General features: G+C 41.5%; 1 pseudogene; it reads left to right on the top strand.

The window, feature by feature from the left end:
- Positions 1-483: 483 nt before the first annotated feature.
- LOC150068274 (olfactory receptor 7E24-like) lies at positions 484-5684 on the top strand (annotated as a pseudogene).
- Positions 5685-6247: the final 563 nt, after the last annotated feature.

The raw sequence follows: 6247 nt of genomic DNA on the forward strand, positions 1-6247 counted from the left end.
AATTCAAGTACATATATATATTTATACAATTCACCAGGTACCAAAATCAGATTCAGTGACAAGAAGGGAAAAATCATAATGGGGGGAGGCATTAGAAATAAGAAATACCTTCACATGCTATATTAAAATCATGAAGAAAACCCTCTTGTTTCCATATCCTGGAGTTCATTGACCTTAGCATCATCCTATATGGTCATATGCACATGGATTTGAGCTATTGTGATCCTCTACTTGGAAAATCCTAGACATGTACTAATTATCACAAATGAGGGAAACCATGCAGCCTACGGTTCTTTGGGTCTGTCTCGCTTCACTTAATATGATTATTCCAGGCCTTTCCATTTCCTTATGAATGGGTTGATGCCATTCTTTCTCATGGTTCATAGAATTCGGTTATGTATATGAAGCAAATTTTCTTGATCTGTTAATTGATTGAGGGGCTTCTCGGTTGGTTCCATATCTTAGCTATGGTGAGTGACCGTGATGCTGAGTGACCATGGCTGTGGTGGTAGATTTACTGGGGCCTTGTTTATGGACATTTGGGTAGATGCCCACAAATGGGATTGCTTGGTCACAGGGAAGCTGTATGTTTAGCCCTTTGAGGACTCCCCATACTGCTCTCTACAGTGGCTCAACACATTTACACTCCAACCAACAGTGTAGTAGTGTTCCCTTCTGGACCCATACCTGCCAGCATCTGTTGTTATTACATGTCTTGATCATGGCCATTCTAACTGGAGTGAGGTGGAATCTCAAAGTTGTTTTGATTTGCATTTCTTTTATACCCAGAGATGGAGAGCATCTCTTCATGTGTCTACTGGCTATTCTTATTTCTTCTTCAGATAAGTCTCTCTAGAGCTCAACAAATTAAACCTCCCCAAAGTAAACCGTCCAAGAAACAACAACCCCATTTAAAAATTGTTCTGTGATTTCTAACAATGCTGTTCACCATTAGGACAGGAGGATAGGCAAATTTCTGGGTGAGAAGAGGCTAGAAGTGGGGGATTGCCATAACAGAGAAATATTTCTAAGTACACTGCACATCAAGTATATTACACATTTAAACATAAATATATGGATATCAGGTACGTACAGTTGAGCATTCATGGACACACATTTTGTTTTTCTAATGACATTTCTTCTTTAAGCAGCTGTCCAAGTGATCTCAAAGCAGAAAATGTAACCACAGTCTCTGAGTTCTATCTCTTGGAACTCTCAAATGACCCTGAACTACAACCAGTCCTCTTTGGGATCTTCCTCCTCATGTATTTGACCACCGTGCTGGGAAATCTGCTCATCATCTTGGCCGTCAGCTCTGACCCTCATCTCCATACCCCCATGTACTTCTTTCTCTGTAACCTCTCCTTGGCTGACATCTGCTTCACATCTACTATGGTCCCCAAGACACTGGTGAACATCCAGAATCACAGCAGAGCCATTTCCTATGGGGCTGCATCACCTAGATGTCTTTCTTCCTCTTTTTTGGCTGCATGGATGACATGCTTCTGACTGTCATGGCCTATGACCGCTTTGTGGCCATCTGTCACCCCCTGCACTACCCTGTCCTCTTGAACCCTCGCTGCTGCCGCATCTTAGTACTGGTGTCTGCTTTGTTTAGTTTTCTGGATTCCCAATCACACAATATATTGATCTTACAATTCACTTGCTTTAAAAGTGTGGAAATCCCAAATTACTTCTGTGATGCTTCTCAAATATTTAAACTGTCCTGTTCTGGTTCCCTTACAAATAACTTGTTCATATATGTAAGTACTGTCATCTTTGGGCTATTTCCTCTTTCAGGGATCCTTTACTCTTACTACAAAATTATCTCTTCCATCCTCAGGATCCCCACAGAAAGTGGGAGGCACAAAAACTTCTCCACTTGTGGGGCTCACCTGTCGGTGGTTTGCTTTTTCTATGGCACCTTGCTTGGTGCATACTGTGGTTCCACTGTGTTCCATGGCTCCAAGAAGCTTGTGGTGATGTACACAGTGGTCTCCCCCATGCTGAACCCCTTCATCTACAGCCTGAGGAACAGGGACATTAGCAGGACTCTGAGGAGGCTGGGCAGCAGGATCCTCGTAACCCAGGACTTGGGTAGGATACTTAACTAAATGGAAGAATTAGGCAGCTCTCTGCTTCTTCTTCCATGTGGAAAATGTGAAGAGTAATTGGCTAATTAATTCCCCATCTTGTTCCCTCGTTGCACAGTAGTTAAGAGCCTTAGGATTCTGGAGACTGAGTATTTATAGACAGATGCAAAGATTCAGTTCTGGAGCATAAATTATTTTTTCTGCAGATGAGTAGTGCCTGTGAGGTTCTCAATGCAATTGATGTAAATAGAATGTGCACAGAACAAAATTACAATGGTATTTTAGACTCTAAGAATTTCCTGGAAGAAATGGAAAGACTTAGTAAAAAATTATATTAAGTGAAGTAAGCCAGACACAAAGGAACATACGCTCAATGATTTCCCTCATTTGTCATAATCAGTAGAAACCTTTGGCTCTCCTAGTAGAGATCTACAATAGAACAAAACCTAGATACATAAGGCCATATAGAATGACACTAAATGAAAGACCTCCAGGATATAGAAACAAAAGCCATCTAATGAATGATTGTTGTCCTTCATGTACTATGTTATCTCTCATCTTTTTTGCTGTCCTTGGTTATCTCATATTCTTACAGGATTTCCTCTGGTTATCTGATATATTGTATATATGAGTATTTGGTTATTTGAGGTTGGATAGGGAAGGGAGGAAAACAAGATGAGGGGTGGGGTGGTGGGAGGGAAATGAGAACCAAGACATGAGAAAGGCTATCAATGTTTGTGAAGTAAGGCACCTTCTTTCTGGTGCATGTAATTCAACCCTTCTATTAATTACAATAAAAATATATGAAAAAAATAATTTTCCTGTAAGGGGCAATGATAGAGAAGGGAAAAGTTGAATGAAATTCATTTGACCTTTGAGTTTCTCCTGGAATATATGAAGAGTCTAAACAAATACTTCTGTGGAACTTTTCTAATTTGTTCTTCTTCAAGCACAAGCATATATTCTGAGAGACTGGGTACTTTTGAGGTCTGTATTGTCATTTCAAGGCTTCTTACAGTAGCTAATATGCCTGGTCTGCACCCACCTTCATTTTGAACGACTGCAGTTCTGATGGGCTCAGAGGTGAGTGTCTTGTGCCAGTGGTTTTTGCCTCCTGAAGCTGGACACTGGCTCCCTCACAGGAACCCTATAGTTGAGCCAGGAGCTTTCATCCACCCTCAGTGAGCAGGTAGGTTTGGAGTCAATATTGCCTTGTCATGAACTGGATGAGTAGATGAAGTCATGTGCACTCAAGGTCATTTTTCATCAAGAAGAAAACCATTGGCAAGAGAATATGAATAACTTTAACTCTGAAGGTCGGGAATATTTTTTTGTCTGTTATGGATGTTGAATTCTGCCGGTGTGTATGGGCCTTTTCTAGGCCTGTGGGTGAGCTGGACATGGCTGTACATCTGAGCTGAGGTGGTGGTGAGTTGTTGTCCCATTGCTGGACCTACTGAACCTAGTTGGCACTAGTTGAAAGAGACTGGTGAAGTGTCTGTCATGTTAACTGAAACAGGTTGGCACCACAAGTGAGTATTTTATGTTCTGTGTACAAAATGAACCCTCATTAAACCTGAATCCACTGTAAACTTGACCAGAACTGAATCAGGATAGGTAAGTGCTGTCTTTGAGCAAGTTGAGCCTACCTGCAGAAGGTTGCTTCTGGTCAGGTAGAAAGTCGGCTGATTAGGGGGAGGAATTTCCTTCTGAGCAAGTTTACACAGCCTCTCTGGATCTTTTTCTGGGTCTGTGATAGATGTTCTGCAGAATGAAGTAGGGGAAATGGGAATGCCTCACACAACCACTGTCTAGCACTGTAGGGGACAGGAAGGAGAAGCCGGGCTCAGCGGGGTCTGTACTGCTGACTGCAGAGCTGGTGATGTGATGACCTGAGTGGGATGATGGGCAATGTCTTGAACCCCCGCCCCCTGCTAGGTTGAACCCTCTAGGTGAAAACAGTGTGGTGAGGACACAGGTGGTCCCTTCAGATATGCTAGGCCCCCAGAAGTGGTGCCATTGGCCATGGAAATACTCCTCTGTGTGTTCCTCCTCTTTGCTCTGCCCTCCTCCCAGTGCTTTCACGGACAGAAATTGCTGTTTTCTCCAGCAGCCTGCTGGTGAACCACCTGGCTCCAGTGTGTCTCTACCACCTCACAGGCCGAATCCCACACTGTGTCCCCTGCCTTTCTATCAATCATCTATCCCAGTGATGTACTTTAAATGTTTTTAACTCTTATTTACCAAATATTTTTAATTTTTTAAAATAGGTGTCACTATTTATTTCTGAATTTAGTTCTTGGACTCTGGTCCTGATGCTTAACAAAGTGTATTAGGCTATCCAAATCTAAGAAATAGTTTTTTCCACCATTACAGAATTGAATTCTTACAATATATCCCGGGAAATTCATATCACAGGGAATATCTGGTTAGGCCATAATCTACACACACACACACACACACACACACACACACACACACACACACACACACACAATCATTCCCCCCCTCTCTCTCTGTCTTTGCGTCTCTGACTCAGATTTTGTACTGTCTACTCAGTGGCCCTCTGGTGAGGGGACAGTAATTAAATGTGTTCAAAACACAGGAAAGGGTAGATGACCTTTGCCTCAAGTTAGCAATCCTAGCTCCTCTGGAAATGGCAATCTGAAGTTCATGGTTCCAACAAGGCTGTGTGAGAAGTGCAGGGGCCTGTTTTCCCTAAGGAAGTAAGCTCCTCAAAATGCATACCCCCTTCAAAAAATGAGGAAATGAGAGTTTTGACTCAGTAGTAAAGCACCATCCTTAAGCAAGGAAACCTCAACAACTAATTTTCTACTGTAAAGATTTAGTTACTCAATTCATTGTTACTGAAGACCCAACACTCAATCATGTAGTTTTTTTGGTTGGTCTACAATATAAAACTGACCTAAGAGCCAGTGAAATACTAGACTCATGTTATACCCTCAGTCTAAGGCTATAATTTACTGGGAGAGAAAAGCTACTATTATAAATTTCTAATAGTTGGTCTATGAAGGCGAAATATACATTGTTGGAGTGAAATAACTTTTTGCCATGAACATAGGGATAGACAGAAAGATGCTTTCTGTCAACAACAGTAAAAGTATCAACTAAGGATATACTGGAGAAGAACTCAAACAAACTTCAGACACTTATCTTAGCTCCAAGGGAGACTGAGATTTGAGGATCAAGGTTAAAAGCCAGCTGGGGCACAAAAGGACCTATGACTCTTTTCTCCAATTAACCTCTAGAAAATGGAAGGGGGCCTTGGCTAAAGGGTAGGGTGGTAGACTTGAGGTGAAGAGCTCAGTGACAGAATCCAGGCCCATGGGTAGGGTGGTAGCCTTGAGCCTAAGAGCTCAGAGACAGTGCCCAGGCTAAGTTCAAACCCCAGACCCTCAAAACACTAAATGAGTAAAGTTCAGACTCTTTTACGTTAATATTGTTATAGAATCGACCTTCCCACCACAGTATGCCATCTTCCTGTGTTATGGAAATAAGCCTGTCAGGAACAGACCAGTAGAGTATGCCTTCAGAGAAGGCCTAGATAACTTCTCCTGTGGCCTAATGTAATGTATCAACCCAATTCATACAAAGCAGTGGTTTGGGCCTCATAAAATCATAACTTGCTTCCTTGTGCATGGCTTATCACAAGTCCAGGATTTGGCGAAGCTTAATATCAGAGCCAAGCCAAACCAGTTCTTTTGAATATATGTCAATGATATAGGTGTACTTTTACTTGCTTCTTGTGTCACTTGCATTTTCCTCTTCTATTTCCAGGATTTTCTATCTGTCCTGTAAATGTCATTAAGTTAGTCTGGCTAGAAAAAAAAAGTTTGAAACCCATTTTAATTATTCAGCAAAAAGGCAGGCTGGAGATGTAGTTCAAATGAGCAAACAAGCTAAGCAAACAGGATAGAAACAGGAGATCCTGAATTTAAGCCCTGCTATTGGAGAGAAAAACCCACTGGTGTTACAATTATTTTTTATGTCAATCCATGAAATTGTAATTGTGCATATATTTATACTTAGAATAGCTCAGATATTATGATCAGAAAAGTACTACCTCTCCATATTCATAACTAGAAACCTATACAAATAGTATCTGGGCATATGTGTGAATTGTGAGCATGAGA

This window comes from Megascapheus bottae, chromosome 1 (genome assembly GCF_031878675.1).
Source record: "Megascapheus bottae isolate mThoBot1 chromosome 1, mThoBot2.hap1, whole genome shotgun sequence".
Taxonomy (NCBI): domain Eukaryota; kingdom Metazoa; phylum Chordata; class Mammalia; order Rodentia; family Geomyidae; genus Megascapheus; species Megascapheus bottae.